The 18,431-nt window shown below is 49.5% G+C and overlaps 1 protein-coding gene across 2 annotated transcripts in view; it reads right to left on the bottom strand.

Moving 5' to 3' along the window:
* LOC135261983 (E3 ubiquitin-protein ligase RNF19A-like) overlaps positions 1-15,371 on the bottom strand; it is a 37,325-nt gene extending 21,954 nt beyond the window's left edge. Inside the window, exons 1-2 of one of the 2 annotated variants that reach the window (XM_064348710.1) lie at positions 15,123-15,371; positions 13,810-13,906 (exon numbers count right to left, since the gene is read on the bottom strand). The gene's annotated coding sequence lies outside the window, so the exon portion shown is untranslated. The remainder of the gene's footprint in view (positions 1-13,809; positions 13,907-15,122) is intronic. The other variant, XM_064348709.1, reaches the window with a different exon arrangement.
* Positions 15,372-18,431: the final 3,060 nt, after the last annotated feature.

Here is an 18,431-nt window from a genome sequence, read left to right as displayed (position 1 = left end):
GGCCAATCAGGGCGGGGATCCCAGAAGAGAACGGGGGACGAGACGGGCAGACAGCGGGACGGCAGTCACCTCGTGTGACTCACCGGGAGAATCGCTGCCGTTTCTCACGGGAGCAGATGCGAGTCAGACAGCTGCTCGCCTGATTGGATTCCTGCATAACGAGATTAGAGACTCCTCCCCTTCAGCCTGTCAATCACACGAGCCACAATTTGAACCATGTAAACCTTGACCGACTGACCATGTCGGTCACCTATCTACACCCTGAGCCGACCAGAGGAGGATGGGTTTCCCCCTTGAGCCTGGTTCCTTCCGAGGTTTCTTCCCATCTGCCAGAGGGAGTTTTTCCATTGCCACTGATGCATCAGGCTTGCTCCTGAGGGGGTTTAGGCCAGGGTTGTCTGTGAAGCGTATTGTGACAACTTCTCTGAAAAACACTATATAAATAAAATTTGACTGATTGATTGATTGATTGATTGATTGACATGCCTGCTCCCCTCAGGAACCCCTTTCACAGACATAACCAAACAAACACAGACACACAGACAGATGCACACACACACACACAGTCAGAGCAGGACAGTCAGGAAACAAACAGGCTCCATGACCCCCCCTCCCCTACCCCCCTACTCCCCCCAGCTCAGCTGCACAGGGGAGGAAATGATGTCAGCGGCCAGGAATTCCTTTGGCTCAGCTGCGCGTGAGCGTGTGCAAGCTATCCGTCCACCCCGCACAGTTCGCCAGAGGCAGCTCATTCAGGGCCCCTCTGTGACCTCACAGTCATGTGACAGCCACAGCGACACCCCATTGGCTGCAAGTGCCAGCCACAGGAACCACTTCCCTCAACAGCACCACCACACAAACCCCCGACAACACAACACCTGACACCTACAGCCTTAAGGCCTGGTTGGCCAGTTCCAATAAGACAGAGATGGCAGACAACAGAACTACAATTACACACCTATTTTCTGAGAGGAGCACGTTTTTGAATTTAACAATTATAATAATTTCAGCAGTTCAGCCATAACTGAACTGTACACACATTAACCATTTTAAATATTGTGATAATGCAGCTGAACGTGACACTTTAAACATAAGCTAAGATACAGAAGATTTATTATATTTTTGCACACAATCACTAATGCCTGCCAGCAATAATGTTCTGGGCAAAATTATAGCAAAAAAGGGAATCAAACATCCCACATAGTGTAACTATGGCAGCACTCACCTTAACAACAGTAAACAGCGATGCGTTGCAGCATCGACGCTGTAACACGCCGAGAAGGAACATTAACCAGCCTACGCAGCCACCAGACAGGAAATGACCTCATAAAATGTTACGGGATCTGTAAATCCTTGCAGCCCAATGGCTGTGAAATTAGACGCCGGCATCAAACAATAACATCCGTCTTAAAATTATCACTTTTATCCGTCGTCGATGTAAGGCGTGGGCGCTACAGCACGCGTAGCGCTGCAAAGCTAAGACTCGTCGCGCTTTGACGGCTAAAATCCTGTCTCGAATAGAACGACTAGAGACCGCACCCTTCCCCAAAGGAGGGCTGAAACTGAAACCTCGGGGTTGGTTATTACGGTTTTTTTACTATCCAATGACTGTCCGCAAGTCGGACGACCGCTAACGCTACAGCGATGGTGTTGACATCACCAAAATACCCCTCCGAGCCGTAAGCAAGCAATCCACCACATCGGCTAGAAAAAGTCAATGCGTTATTTCCACTGAGTTGGAAGTGTTTTTAGGAGCATTTCTAACAACAGAACTGGATTTGGTTTTTTTTTTCATTTTTACATCAAACGCCTCCTAACCAGGTCACACGCACATGACAATCTCACAGTAACAATCTACCCACAAAGGCTTGAGACTTGAGTGAAGTCAATTAAAATGATTTCAGGCTTAAAGCCAACTAAACACACACACATACAGTGCCCTTTCACCTGCAACATCTGTAAACACCATTCCGCTGCCAACAGCTAAGTTCTGCTCTTGCAACGATACGGAAACAGTGATTAGTAGATCTAATTAGCCCTGAAGCGTCAGGAATTAATTGAGCGATAAATGTTTCTCCACTACCACAGTTCCGTAACAGTCAAAAAACCTCACGTCCAAAAAGGTCAGCGTCTCAAGCAGCCACTTAGCTGCAAGCCACCAGGACATGGACAGGCACAAAAACAAAAAGAAGGGCATGGTGTCTGGGTGCTACTTTTGTGCTCCTGTAAAACGTTTTTATTTGCGTGAAATAGAAGACAGACAACATTACGATCCATCAGCGTTTCCATGGGGACAACTGGGAAAACTCACAGAACCAGGATACTGTAGTAAAAGGTTGATGGACGACATAGGCATTGAGGAGTGAGAGGCCGGCCAATGGGAAGAGAGAGGCCGAAGAGGCCGGCCAATGGGACGGGAGAGGCCGGAGAGGCCGGCCAATGGGACGGGAGAGGCCGGAGAGGCCGGCCAATGGTGAGTGAGAGGCCTGAGAGGCCAGCCAATGGGGAGCGAGCGGCTGGATAAGGGGGCCAATGGGGAGTGAGATCCAACGTGTTTCCTGGCAGCCTTCCCTCGAGCACAGTGAGCTGCCGGCCTCGTCATTAAACTTCGCCCGAGCCTCTCCTCGCTGGCTTCCATCTGTTCTGGAAGCCTGCCCTCCTCCCCTCACGCCCCCGCCCGTCCGCCCCTACCACCAGCAGCGGGTCAAAGGGATTTATGAAGCATCTACAACCGGACGAGCGAGAGAGAAATTAACTGAATCACTGAGCCACTGACCAAAGAGCAGACAGAGAGAGAGAGAGAGAGAGAAAGAGGGAGAGGGAGGCAAACGGAGGAGGGATCCCAGCTCAGAAAGCGTCAGGGTGGGGTGTTAGCATACGGCTTAAGAGCCAGCCTCAGGTCACCCCTCTCTGCTTACTTTCAGCCTTCACACCATTCAGGTCTGACAAACATGTAAGAGTGGTGCAGGTTGACTGGTTCCACGTGTAGTGCTGAGTGCCAGGCTGCTTGGGCCAATCAGCACCTGCCGCGAGCGACGGTCCCGCCCCTCCCCCTGTTCACTTCACACCCATAAATACCACGAGGCAGGGTCACGCCTCTGCCCCGGCCCGAGCTTCAGAGCCGCAGCCAAACCCACCGCAGCTCTCTCGCCGCTTCACCCGACACCGTGACTCCCCGGGTCTGAGACGATGTGCTGTGACATCACGCTCCTGATCCCGCCGCTGTCGAGAGCTTCCGCCCATCGCCGGCGTAGCTGTGTTTAGAGCGGCTAGGCTAAATGTGGCCTCTGGCGGCCCGCCCGAGTCCTCGACTCACCCCAACGCGAGTCCTCGACTCACCCCACGCGAGTCCTCCACTCACCCCACGCGAGTCCTCGACTCACCCAACGCGAGTCCTCGACTCACCCCGCGCGAGTCCTCGACTCACCCCGCGCGAGTCCTCGACTCACCCCGCGCGAGTCCTCGACTCACCCCGCGCGAGTCCTCGACTCAACCCGCCCGAGTCCTCGACTCACCCCGCCCGAGTCCTCGACTCACCCCGCCCGAGTCCTCGACTCACCCCACGCGAGTCCTCGACTCAACCCGCCCGAGTCCTCGACTCACCCCGCGCGAGTCCTCCACTCACCCCGCGCGAGTCCTCCACTCACCCCGCGCGAGTCCTCCACTCACCCCGCGCGAGTCCTCCACTCACCCCGCGCGAGTCCTCCACTCACCCCGCGCGAGTCCTCCACTCACCCCGCGCGAGTCCTCCACTCACCCAACGCGAGTCCTCGACTCACCCCACGCGAGTCCTCGACTCACCCCACGCGAGTCCTCGACTCACCCCACGCGAGTCCTCGACTCACCCCACGCGAGTCCTCGACTCACCCCGCCCGAGTCCTCGACTCACCCCACCCGAGTCCTCGACTCACCCCCCGCGCTCGGCGACAGGCCGGTCCCAGACGGGCTGCCCGCTGTCGGCAGCCCACGGTCTCGAGTTTCATCAGGACACGGGAAAACGCTGACGAGCGCAGAGGTCAGACGGACATCGGAAAACAGCTCCGACCATCAACGGCAGCCCGTGGCATCAGCTACGACGACTGAGACCAAACCCTTCCTTCTTGATTTTATTTTAATCGATCGCAATAAGTTTATGCCGAATTGCCGTCGCTTCCGTGTAATTGAACAGCGACCACACTTCAAGTGAGGACGCTCGCTTCTTTCTGTGTCAGATGAAAGTCACGTCCGTGAGACAACTGAGCAGCGGCAAAGTAAAACAAAAGGGCCAATTGTAGTGTGAAAACCCACCGAAGCCGATTTTTTAAACAGTCGATTGCTTTGGGCCCGTCGGATTAGGACAGCCCCCGCTTTGTTCTGGGACACAAGCGAAAATATGCCGCCTATGCAGCAAAAAAGGCCTTTGACCAGCAGTCCTGACCAAAGCGATCGGTCAGAAGCCCCACGATTCATCAAAACCCTGAGAATCCGAAGGGGAAGTTGTAAAAGCAGAACTGAATCGAGTTCCTGTCCGCAACTTGAGGTTTCCCAACAGGCTTGTGCTAACGGCACATCCACTGCTCAGGGAGCAGCACGTCCGAGTTCTGAGGAATCTCAACGGATAAATCAACACTGAGGCATTTGATCGGGTTCGACGAAGCCCTTCCCCTGCCACCCTACCGCCCATAACGCAGTCCTTGTGCGAGCTAACGCTAACACACAGACACACACAGACACACACACACACTCTCTCTCACACTCTCTCACACACACACACACACACACACACGCAGACACACACACACACTCTCTCTCACACTCTCTCACACACACACACACACACACACACGCAGACACACACACACACTCTCTCTCACACTCTCTCACACACACACACACACACACTCACACTCTCTCACACTCTCTCACACTCTCTCACACACACTCTCACTCACTCTCACTCACTCTCACTCACTCTCACTCACTCTCACTCACTCTCACTCACTCTCACTCACTCACACACAGGAAGTTAAAAAAGTACAAGAAAGGCTATGGATCTCTCGCCATCATTCAAAAATTAGTCAGTGCGTCTTACTGAAGCAAACCTCCCTGGAACTGCGCAACACGTGTTGCAACTGTACAAATCACAGTCACATTAAAAAACAAAGCGGGGGCGGGGAGGGGGAGAAGGGAGAGGTCGATTTGACTGGCAGAGCAATGAGATTCACTTTCACCCTCACGTGAACAAGTTTGGGTCTGCGCGGACAGACTGAGGCCCCCCCAGGCCTGTGACTGCCGAAATGAGCCATGGGGCAGTCAGCTCGCCCCCCCCCCCCCATCCCTCCCCGTGTGTCACCAGAGTTAAAATATAACGCAAGAGAGGAACCAGACCGTCACCGTTTTATTTGGTTTGCCGGAGCAAATTCCACGACACAATCGATCGCCCCGTTTGACGGCTGGCAGAACCGGGACCCCTCGGCTCCTGGCCGACCGCACAACGGGTCACAAGACCAGTTCCCTAACCCTCATACTATGCTGCCGCCCCAACCGGTTTCTCAGGATTTGATGGGTTCTGTGTAACAGGTGGTCCCGAAAAGTGAGCTCCAGCCCCATCTGTTCCAGCAGATCGTCGAGGGAGCGGCGGGGAGGAGGATCTGAAGATAGCGCCAGATCGCTGGGAACAGTCACAGCTTTAGCGGACTCGCCAGAGCCATTTTGTTGGTACCAGATGAAACATCTTTGGTATGGCGGAAGTGATCTCAGGAATGATTAGGGCGAAACTGGTAAGAAGCAAACAGACGACAGTGCTCCTTCAAGTAAAATTTCAGGAATTTCCATAATGTCAAATACCAGACTTGAAACCAAAAGAAAAAAAAATCCTGCGTCATTCAGACCTTGAAACGGGGGGTGGGTGGTGGTGGTTGTGGTGGGGGGGGGGGTGAAGGGGGCGGCCAAAAAGCGAAAGATAAACACGAATTTCGCTGGAAATCCCCTGATTAGCAAGACCGACTCAGCAGGCTACCATGAAGGCAAAACTAAATATCCATTTCATTCAGACTGAAAAGCCCAATTAGGAGCACGCTGCGATGAACAGTGGGGTTGTGACAGAGCCAGGGCTGCCATATGGCTCAGGGACCCCCACAGGTTCCCTTCCAAATTCACAGAACAGGCGACCGCTCTCTCTCTCTCTCTCTCTCTCCCGCGCTCCGTTCACGTAGCTCCAGAGCCAGTGCGCGGGACAGTTTCCCCCGTTTCACACAGACAATGTGTTTGTTAAAAACGGCCAGGCAGGGCTGGTGTGTAGCCACGGGATCCAGACGCTGCCGAGGGTCGCCCGGGAAACGGGCTCGGAATGCGGATGACGACACGTCTGCGGACTCAGACACAGGGCTCACGTGCGCTCATGCAGCGGCGGCGGCGGCAGCCATTTTGGCTCTGAAGCGACGCGGTTCATTCAAAACCAGGCTCACGGGTAGGAAACAAACGTCAGGCAAGGTGCAGCGGCCTAGGCCGACGTTCCCGACAAGGCGCGCGTAGCCGGATCGAGCCCCGGCGCGTTCCGAAACACCGAAACGGCGCTCGCTCGGGGCGAGGCTCGCGAGAAGGGGGGTTGGGACCAAACGGCAGGCACCGGGATTCCTTCCTCACCTGCCAAAAAGCAGAGGAGGAACAAAGCTGCCCGTCGCTGGACCGACTCGGGCGCTGAGCGGCAAAGCCAGCTTTCTGTCGGGAGAGCACCAGAATAAACCTTTCGCTTGTTCGAAACCCAAACTAACTGCCGTCGGCCTCTCCGTGGAAGAACAGCACGGGTCACCCATTGGCCGGACGCCGCGTCCCGTTCAACGCTCGGCGTTTGGATTAACAGACCCCTTCGTCCGCACCAAGGGGCCGACCAAGAGCACCGTCAATTTTGTTTTTGCTGGCATTTACCAATAAAGCTAGTAAAAAAAAGTGTGCAGAACATGGAAATATACTGAAAGAACTGCATGAGTACATTCACACAAATAGGCTATATCTCACATGCATTGGCATTTGCTTGTGAAATATTCAAACTACACCAACTGCTAGAAACAGATGTTTTTTTCAGTGGAATGAAAATAATTTATAAGCAGTTATCAAATGCCCCATGAACCCTATAAAACAGAAAGGCCAAAGACACTATTAGAGATGTTATGTGCTTGCATAAATCAGTAGCCTAACATTAAAAAAAAAACACAAGCATGTGTCAATGAACCTTTTTTCCATTCAGGGAAAATGAACTTTTTCTGAATCCTTTGAAAAATGGTAAATAACACACCTAACATCTTACACAAAGGACACAACATAACCCTTCTACTCTTTCAATAAGGGACATGGAGGACCTAAGAGCAGAATCCTTTTGTAAGGTTACAGCCTACAGTCTGAAAAGCCAGGGCTGAACAACCTTAACAGCAAAGCTGCAAACCCTGTGGCACATTCTGAGGAAAGCGTGCTCTTCCAGGAGGGCGAAGTTCTGCTCAACTTCACTCCTGTCATTATTAGCTTCTTCTGTCCCGCAGTCACAGAAACCAGAGGCAGAGAAATGCATCTTAAGCAGGTCTGCTTGGCCAGCTGGTTAATTACAGGCGCAAAGTCGTATCAGCAGAGAGCGGAGCACAGCTGGGCTGAAATCAGGCCAAAGCAAGCGATGGGCTTCATTCTGAAGGTTTCAGAACCAAGAGATATGAGCAGCCCTGGTCTCTGTGTGTCTCTGTGTGTGTGTGTGTGCGTGAGTGTGTGTGTGAGAGAGAGTGAGTGAGAGAGAGAGAGAGAGCCAGGAACAAGGGCAGGAGGGAGCGGGAAAATCCCCCCCCCCTCCTCAATCAACAAATGAGTGCAGGGTCTGGAGTCCACCCACGCAGCTGTGTTTAAACTGGAGGGACAGTCCACTGGCGGTCAACCAGCGGTCCTAGGTAGAACGGTCACTTCCACGGTCAAGGCCACCCCCCCCAGGCAGGTTCTCCCCCACTTGAGATACCCAAGAGGTAATGTCTTGTCTGTAGTAAAAGCAGAGCTTTGTGTGATGCTTCCTCAAACAGATGGTCTTGCCGAGCTTCCTGGGAAAAGGACAGTGTTTGCGAGGACCTTTACTGGCAGGCTTTCCGCCTCCGCACTCCAGTTCGGTGGAAAGAGGCCCTCAGGAAACAGCCAATCACGTGGCAGACGGGCCGAGGAGGCGTGGCCCGAGTCCAACGGGTTGGTTGGGGGGGGGGGGGGGCACGCACGGACACGCACGGCCTGGACTCGACCCGGGCGAGGTCGCGGTAACCAAGCAACCCGGGCGAGGTCACGGTAACCGAGCGACCCGGGCGATGACACCGAGAACTCCGTCTGGCGCGAAAGCAGGCGCCGTTCCTGGAACGCGTTCCATTCGCAACCCAAAGCCGCGCCTTGCAAACCGCTCGACGTCAAGCCCGCTCAGTTCCCTGCTTCCTGCTTTCAGGTTAATGATGAACTCAAGGGAGCCGAAGGTGTTCTGCAGAGTAACCAGGGGTCCGGCGTGACGAAGGCCCTCCTGCGCGACGTCTGACTGATCGGCCCGCTAAAGATTTAGCCCCGAAGCGAAGAGCGTCCCGCGACCTCAGCTCACCTGTGAGAAGGGTGCACCCACGTAAAGGTGACGCACAAGCATTTAGCCAGGGTTTAACAGCCATACGGGGGCTAGCGGTTTCATCTGTGCCCCCAGCTCAAAGTGCACTACCGCGCGTTTCAGCAAATTCATACGGCGGGTGCAAAACGTCAAAGTTTTAAATCTGAGCCAGCGTCGCTAAGGCTGAAAACTCCACAGCACTTAAAATACGACATTCCCCAGCGGGATAGTCTTGTGCACCGTAGCGGGCTAAAACACAAATATTATGAAAACCACCCACACCACCCCAGAGATGGGTCATTTGCAGAAATGTGTGTGTGTGTGTGTGTGTGAGTGAGAGTGAGCATAAACACAGTTAATGAGGTCCCTGGATGCCAGCTGAAATGCACCCAAGACATCACTCGTGAAGATCCACCGGGGCCTATTCCACAGGGCAAAATGAAAAATGAAATACGAGAAAAACACTACAAGTTGGCCCCCAGGTGGAACGCAAAACGCACCGACAGAAATGTGCCACGCTACCTAAGGTAACTAGCCAGATATGCTCACATGGGCACTGCGATATCCATGTACCTGTTTTTGATCCATTACAGTTTCAGGTGAACCTTCCTCATCTGGATTAGGCTACGTTAGAGTAAGACCTGATTTACCGCATGTTCCCACAATATGGTTTGGATTCTGAAGCTATGCCATGCAAGAACGAAGCGCGCTGGAAGCAATAACTCAACGGTAACACTGTTCTTCTGTACAGGGTTTTAAAGACCTGCTCTAATATAAAGCACAGGGCGTCGATCAAGGCGCTGTTGAACAGCACGCGTATGGAAGGGCGCGGAGTCCAGTTTCCGTTGGAAACAGCTGTTTTCGCCGAAGCCGTAAATTCTCAGTCGGGGGGGGCGGGGGGGGGGTGCGGGGGGGGGAGCGGGAGAGGCCGGGAGGGCGCAGGAGCTCGAGCAGACACGCATTCCTGAGCCCTCGACCTCTCGAGCCAGCTGGGCTCTCAGGTACGGGGAACCCGCTTCGTCTTCTGAGGAAAGCCAGATATTTGTTTTTTTTTTTTCGTCCCGGCTTCAGACGGCAGGCGCGTGCTAGCCGCGCGACCTAGCGCCGCCGTTACCGTAAAATCCCGTCGATCTGGAACGGGGGGCCGAGCGAGAATCGTTCACGCGTCTAGGGGGCGGGTGTAAGAGCCTCGCAATCCCAAATCGGGCATTCCCAGCGGCTCGTAGGCGCCTCCCGTCCATCTGTCCGTCCGTTCGTCCGTCTCCCCACGCACTCAGACGAGACTCGGCTTGCGACAGACGTACCCAACCCGGCTCATATAAGCACACTCACAAAATATCTACGCTCACTTTGCTTAGTCAAACAAGACCAGGTTAAAACCTAGTATACGGCTGGACCTAACACACGTGATCCGGCCGACCAATGGTGTAACTTCATCACTCACTCAATCAGTCACAGACATTAGCGTTCGTAGGGCGGCCCCGCTGTTGCGGTCCAGCCAAACATAGTTAAAAGACTTGGGGTGTTACGAAGCTGAAGGCAGTCATTATGTAGGCTACGCCAAGAGTCAGCGCAAGTGCGCAAGCCAATCGGAGAGAAACCATACCGACTGGAGCCGCTATTTTCAGGTCAGCTACGTACCACCCCAGGCAAGCGAGGTGAGGCTGCGTTTACATTCCAAGAGCTGAAAGGACATGCAAAAGCACGCTGCAGGTTACGCAAACACGGACAAATCTGGACTTCTCAGAGTCGGGGCAGTCAATTTCCTAACAGAACCAAATCCTCAATTCCTAAATCTCACACGTCCACGCGTCATGCCCGGTGGTGGTTTGCTGATGACGTTGGAACATTGCCAAAACGTGGTGGACGGTTGAAAATTGTTTTCACGTCGTCCTATCCCCATACAAGCAAACAAACGAGAGCTAATTATTACACATTTAGTTACTGTACCATACTGTGTGACAATGCTTTCGCATTATTTTTTAATCTGATATCAATGTGCCTGTCCAGGATGCATTCCTGCCTCTTGCCCAATGCACGCAGGGATAGGCTCCAGCACCCCCCGCGGCCCTGCTCAGGATAAGCGGGTGTAGATAATGGATGGATGGATATCAATGTTTCGGATACGTTTCTGGACCCCTAGATATTTTAGACCACTGTACTGACAGAAAGCTTGTAATTCACACTTGAAATTATGCAACAGTGAGTTTCTTCAGTCAAAACAGTTGATTTGTAGTGAAATACAGGAACATGTTGTGATTTACAGCAATGCATAATTTACACATTTAGGATAGATTTGGAGACGCTGGGTACACTGCTTAGTTTTTGCTTCATTGAACTTTAGTAGTTCTACATATCCACCCTTAGGTTTTATGAACGTGTGGTTCATAAAGTTTTTGATCCAGGACACGTATAGTCTAACCTGCTGTATATATGCAATCTCTCAGCATTTCAATGCAAACTAAAAAATAGCAAATTCATTTTTGCTTTTTTGCCTAGACAATTGCATTTTTGGCACTTTATTTCTTCCAAAATCATGAATCTAAACTAATCTCAGTTAGTATTGTAAATGGTACAAATGTCTTGCTTCGTTTAAGCCATTTTCAAGTCTCTGCGGTGTTCTCATCCGGAGTTATAAAGCTTTAAATAGGGTAACCCCTGAATGGGCAAGGATTGGCCAGATTTGGCCAATGTGAGCGAAGGGGTTAAAAAAAAAGAATCAAAGTGCTTTGTGTGCTAACTGTGTTAAACAAATACGCGTGCTTACAGTAAGCCGTCAGAATGACCGCAGAGAGAGTGAAGCAAGGACCGCGGCTAATGCAGTTAAACAGGAAGAGGGTGTTTCATTTTTTTTTAATTTTTTTTTTAAAAAGGTTCCCACCTTAAGTTAGGGAAATTAAATTACATTACAGGCATTTAGCAGACGCTCTTATCCAGAGCGACTTACACAACTTTTTACACAGCATTTTTACATTGTATCCATTTATACAGCTGGATATATACTGAAGCAATTTTGGTTAAGTACCCTTGCTCAAGGGTACAACGACAGTGTCCTACCCGGGAATCGAACCTGCGACCTTTCGGTTACAAGCCCAGTTCCTTACCCACTGTGCTACACTCCAGGCTAGCTAAATCCAGGTAGGCAAACTCCTTTCACCTTTTACTCAGCGGAACAGCAGTGGCACGGTGTCAAAAGCGGCCGGGACCCCGAGTTAAAGGAGTTAAAATGTAACCAGGCAATCAGATAAGTGCCGCCTCCATGGATCACTGCTGATGAGCGCCTTGGCCATACTCAGCGGAGGATGGAGGCAACGATGCGTGCCAAAGAGGCATCAACAGTTGGCCGACGTGCACACAAAGCCAGAGGAGCCGCAGGCCTATAGCCCTGAATGGCTGACCGTAACTGCATTTAAGATCAAAGACACCAAGAAGAGGGGACCGGGCCCAAAAAAACTCGAATCGCCAGCAATCACAGCAAGACTATTCGCGGGAATTAAACACGGGGCAAGTTTAAAAAACTACCCCCGCGAGCGCCGACACTGGTCACATGACCGGCCTATTGCCCGCACCGTGGCACGCGCAGGTAGGCCGCTAGCTCGCGACAAACCGACAATTTACTGACGTAAACGAACCGCCTCATAGACGCCATGTCTGCTTATCAGAAAATCACAGGGAGGAAAAAAAAGGTTTGACGGCGTACACCGTCGAAGATCGTTTATAAAGGCGAATTAAAACGACAATGTTCTCGGTGACGCAGAGCCTCTAACACCGCAACGCAAACTGTGTGAAAATACTGCGCGAGTGTTTTCCCATCAATAATCAGCACTGATTTCCCTCCGCTACACAGAAGACTAAGCAGCGCACAGCGAAGGTAAACAGACTAAACCACTCTTGGCACGGTCTCCGGCGCAGAGCCGAAGCCTGCGCCGCCTCATCCGCTGTCATCCCGCTTCTTCACCGAGCTCGAATACTGTAAATGGCAAACTGTGGAAGGTGGGGGGGGGGGGGGGAGTCTATATACACAACATCTCCACCGGTGTTCTCTCACACGGCGGAAAGAAAAACAAACAAGTGAATGGGTTGGATAAAGGTCACCCCGGATAACCAGGCCCACATGAAAAGGGCACAATCAAGCTTCTTCTTCTTTTTTTTTTTTTTTTTCCCAAAGCAACCGCTTCAGCGGGAATCTGATCCCGTTGAAACAAGGAAAGGAACGGCTGATTCTGAGAGCCCGGGACGCCACAGTACGCCCGCTCCTGCGAAAAGCATGGCGGTCTGCTGACACTGCCAACTGCGGTTATGCTGCTGTAGTTTCTTAGTTTCTGAACATCACAAGTCTCTTAGTTATAGAATTTCAACAGATAGCGAGAGGGCTCTCGTGAGGTTGATCATTCTCACCGCCAGCTATTGGGAACAAGCAATCCCGACATGCCCTTCGGAAGAGGGTGAATTTAGCAGATACTCTTATCCAGAGCGCCTTACGCAACTTTTTACATAGTATTTTACAATGTATCCATTTATACAGCTGGATATATACTGAAGCAATGCAGGTTAGGTACCTTGCTCAAAGGTACAAGGGCAGTGGCCTACCCAGGAATCGAACCTATGACCTTTTGGTCACAAGCCCGGTTCCTTACCCACTGCGCTACACTGCCGCACTGCACGGTTCAGCAGTGGCATTCACAGTTGGGGCAGGAGACAGGGAAAAAAAGACCACCAAACCAGAAGTTGGAACATGGGGTACAAGAGTGAGCTTCTATGTAATGAAGCTCACTACATTCTCATTTGTAAATGCTCATTAACCTGCCGTAATGACTGCTCAAAGGGAATTAATTTTAAATAGACATGAGTATGTAGAACAGCAGAACTGCTAGCACAAAAAAAGTGTTTGTTTTTTTTAATACATCGGCTTTTTATTTACTTGAAATCTGAAGCATCCGTGAACCTGTGTCCTGGAAATACCCATACGCACTTTTTTCCAGTGCGTATGGATATTTTAACTGATGATTATTAAATCCAAGTATAGCTATACACATAGTCTATGTCCTTGTTCACGCGTCGACCACTCTAAAGTTCGCAGAACAGCTCAGGGGAAACTAACTCCAAACACATTTCCAAAAACCTAGTCTGTGGAAACAACGTACAAATAGCTACAGGGTGTAGCCCGACAGTTTCCAAATGAAATGGCAAAGACAGAGACGAATGAAAATCACTCAGCACCGAACCTGTACAGGGTTTGTCCCCAAAGCTCGTCCGCAAGTGACAGCACGTTTACTGTAACTCTCTCCACTTCCCGCTGGCCCGATTCACCCCGCAGCCTTTCTATGATGAAGAATCCGCAAACGCGTAGGTTAGTTGCGTGTTGAGTCTCTGCTTGTCGACTGTAAAGCCTACAAACCGTTTCCACTTTAAATAACTTAGCAAAATTCCGTAATGTGGGCGTCTAATTTCTCAAAACATAACAGCCAACAATAAGTGCTCCCAGTCAAAATGACCACGGTCTTTAGCGAAATTAATCACACTGTAACTTCCAGTTGCCAGTAGCTACGTAAGCCAACCCAGGCTCGACTACAGTATCCTACACGATTTATGTCAGCAAGTTAAAGTTCGTTGCTAACGCTAACGACGTTACCAAAACATTCAGCTCAACAAGTGCCAATGATGGACCCACGACCAACCAACTTAGCCAGGCAATGCTTGCTGTTGAGTTTTATCGTTTAGTTATAGTTAACGTACTACACTGACATTATCTAGCTAGCCTAACCAGATAGCTGGCTAACAACACAAAGCCATATTTTAATAGGCTTTGGCAAAACCGTCGTACAGTAGGACTGTCGAGATAAGATAGGGGTTAACTAGTTAGACTCAGTGGTACCAACCAATTATTGTTCTATTAAATTCTAACAAGTTCACCTCTATAGCCACTGTTTTGCTTTTAAGCAAGCGCTGGTCAGTTAGCTTTAACTTTAGTTCATCCGACGCCAACGTTTCGTTTCATAGTCCAAGTTAACGTTAGTCTGCAAATGCCAGCCTGCTAACATTAGTTTCTTATAAGTGGGCCAAGGTAATGTTGCTTCCAGCGCAAAAAAACTGTCGTCAAGTGGTGAACCTACAATTATATTATAGTTCTGCTATAGCCAAGATACATATTTATACATGTATTTTCAGCAATCAATTTGTTTTGTCTAACATAGGACACACAGTGGATTTAGTACGAGTATCAAACGCTAACTGGCTACATAGGCTGCTTGCCTGGCGTCAGCTAAGTTACAGATAAATAATTATTAGAGACATAGCTAGCAAGCTACACCAGGGAGTTGGATTTCTATCCCTATATCTCAAAGACAGACATCGAAATATTTTCTATGTTCAAATGCAGCAGGCCGTACAAACCTCGGTTATACATCTTACCTAACTAACATAACATTTTGTCACCAATACTGTAAACACTGAAAGGAAGGAGCTAGCGAGCTCCCTAAAGGCTAAAGCAAACAAAAAGAATCTCTTCTTAAGATATATTAACAGAAATTCAACCAACCGTTCACGACATACAGCGACACAGCAGTTGTTCTCCTGCTAAAAATGTCCAAATAAATGATTGTTCTCCAAGTCTCAAAATTTAATGAGACAATCGCTTAGGACAGTTTTTGCCGTTCCAACTTGAACCACTTCGGTTACACCCCGTCACTTAATCCGCTCCTTCTGACTCGGGTCGGGTTGACTCGTGTGTGTGCCCCCCTCTTTTCTCTCGCCCAGCGCTGTCCTGATGATAATAGACTAATCTCGCCTCACTCAAACCCAGTTTAAAATTTCTCGCGAGAGTATAAGGCACTTTTTAAGAATGGAATGAAACTGTTGTAATTCTCGCGAGAAAATGCAAACCAAGCCCATGATTTTCATTGGGTAAATACAACCAGCAGGGCTGCGCATTGAGAAATTATTTTCGGCGTCCTGAGTAAATTTCTTCCAAACATTTAGGACACTTAAATTGACATAGCGGTCTCCAGAGAGCTTGAATAAATCCTCAGCCACGAGTATTTATACACTAGTTGGCATTTCCCTATTACTGCTTGAGTATTTGTATTTAGCCTATTTTGAAAAGACATTCTTTAGCGCATATTTATTAAATCATTCAGAAAACTTTTAAAACTCCTCTATAAAAATAATTGGTATTTATCAGGATCTGGAGAAAAGCTACGGTGAATAAACTTAAGTTCACCTTCTTTGAGATGCATGGTATTTTAACAGGTTTGTTTATATTCTTTGGGAATTTTGACACATTTGCATATGGAGAAGACTTTGAGTATCTGAATATTTTGTGGAAGACAGGAAAAACGGTTTAACGTTTAATCTCGTTTAAAATGTTTGAGTAAAATTGAATGTAGGCACAGGCAGAGTTCTGTACGAAGTAAACTGTGGGCCTGAGCAACAGGCTGCAATCCAATTTCTGCCCTCAAATCCATAATACCCCCTGTAATCCCATTTTAAATACCTTACAAAATGTTTATACACATTGGAGTGGTGGCCTCTACCTTAAGCCAGACCTACCATATGCGCTGTAAGAGGTTTATAACTTAACATATTTTAGTGGGTCAGTTTTTATTGCTTCTCAGACTCTCACTCAAGATTTGCCACAGCGTGAGCGCATGACAGGATATCCTAGGCAAGGAAAATTATTGCATAAATACAGGAAGAAACACAAAAAAACCGATGCATAAAAAGTCTGTCACGTATCTGTCACATAAAAAAGCCAGAGGACATGGCGCTGATTAAATATTTGTGAAATAGGTCTGAAAGTGGACATGGGGAAGTTGATTCCTTCAGAGAGCGTAGCGATCAGTGTGACATGCTGTTTTTCTCCAAGAGCAACCAACCCCACCCTCATTTGACCTCACCCCTAGAACATGAGACTAATTGGATGTTTACCCCTCCTTATCTTCATCGGCCCTTGTTTAATTTTTTACTGTCTTCTATTTTCCCCTCAGCCAACTGAAGTGGAGCACGTTGTGAAAACGTGGATGTTATAAAACTGTTTGCTGTGGGGGTTTGGATTCACTTGCTTTCCCATTCTCCCTTACACACATAAGCGTGAAGCTGCACTGCTGCTGGTGAACATGGAGCTTGGACTCGCCTGAGAATTTTTTTTTTTTTCTGAGGCCAGAAAGTTACACAATAGCTTGGCCGGTGCCAGAGCTATCCGGGTCTCTTGTGTAAGAAGTGTAATTCAAAACAAATTCAAGCTTTAATCTGTTCAAATTTAAAGACAAAGTGACTATAGCCTCTTTTCCCGTGTAGGGCCGAACGGTTACCCGGGGCGCTCCGTGCCGTTCCGCGCTGCTCAGGACTCGTGGGAACGGTTGCCGTTTCTGTTTCCATCTGTCGGGCTGCTAAAACCAGGACTAGGAAGCATCTAAGAAAACACTAGTGATGACAGCAAGTGGATCAGCGCCCAGTCACAAAACTGACGTAAATGTGAAACCAATCAGTGAATACCTACGTCATTAAGCCCGCCCACCCGAACGGTTCTGCGGCACTGAGCACGGTTGTCTAACCGTGCCGAGAAAATCGTGCTGGGCACGGTTTGTAAGCGTTCTACGCCAAACCGGTTCCAGGTGGAAACACCATTGGAACCGTTCCTCTCCGTGCTCAGAACCGTTCGGCCCTGCAGTGGAAAAGGGGCTATAGAACACTTTTTCTTTAAATTTGAACATATTAAAACTTGAATTTGTTTTAAATTCCGCTTCTTACGCAAGAGAACGTTACACAACAGCTTGGCCGGTGCCAGAGCTATCCGGGTCTCTTGTGTAAGAAGTGGAATTCAAAACAAATTCGAGCTTTAATCTGTTCAAATTTAAACACAAAATGACACTGTGGTTGGGATGAGCGGAAGCCTGAAGTTTACATCAGTGGGACGTATTGTAACGCAAATATGTGCACCCAGGACACACAAGCAATCCAAACTCAGGCTTTCATTGGACGGGATTTTGCTCCCTCTGGGTTTACACAGTCAAGTTCATCATTTTCTGGCAGCACTGCTTCACACACACTAGTTCCCAGCGTGCATTGCGTCTTCGGTTGCGAATAAAATTAGGTATTGAAGAAAAAAAATCAGGCTTGCTGTCAGTGGTATCCATGTTGCTGAGCTAATATAAGGCAGCATACGAAAGAAAACAAACATGGAACCGTCCAGACCCACGGCGCAACTCACTTCCGCAGGCACATGTTAGTTGGCACCACCTGCGCATGCGTCCCAAAAAACATCCCTCAAAGGTCGTCTGTGAGTGAGTGACCACAATTTGCCTTGCATAGCCCACGGTGGTAGTTCCTGCGTGCTGTGGGAAAAATCATCTCTGTTGTGAAGGCCTTTCCTGTTGCGACGCACAAAAAGTGTAAAACAGTGAAAAGCCAAGGCACGCACTCAGAGCAGATGCTCTACCTGTCTGTGAAGCACTGCAGAAACATGGCAGCCAGACCCGCAGCTCTGCTCCTGCTACCAGTGCACCTGCACAAGCCAGAGTTTGCATAGCGTGCATGCTTCTCATTGCTGTCGGGGCTGCTTTTGGAAACGCCGGGGCCAAAAAGTCTGTTGCCAAGTTACAGAGGTGTCATAAATCCCACAGGCTTGTCTGTGGAGTGCAAAGAGTCAAAACGGAAAAAGCCCTTCCCAGTGCTCGAGAGTCACAGGACTTTCAAGAAACTGACCGAAGTGTTGACATTGATTAACGCATTTATGTGTGTGTGTGTGTGTGTGTGTGTGTGTGTGTGTGTGGATGTGTGCGTGTATGTGTGTGTATGTGTGTGTCTCGCACACCTTTATGCGTTCAGAGTTATCCGAAACAAATTATGA

Source organism: Anguilla rostrata, chromosome 8 (genome assembly GCF_018555375.3).
Source record: "Anguilla rostrata isolate EN2019 chromosome 8, ASM1855537v3, whole genome shotgun sequence".
Lineage (NCBI taxonomy): Eukaryota > Metazoa > Chordata > Actinopteri > Anguilliformes > Anguillidae > Anguilla > Anguilla rostrata.
This window is presented reverse-complemented; position numbering and strand designations above follow the sequence as displayed.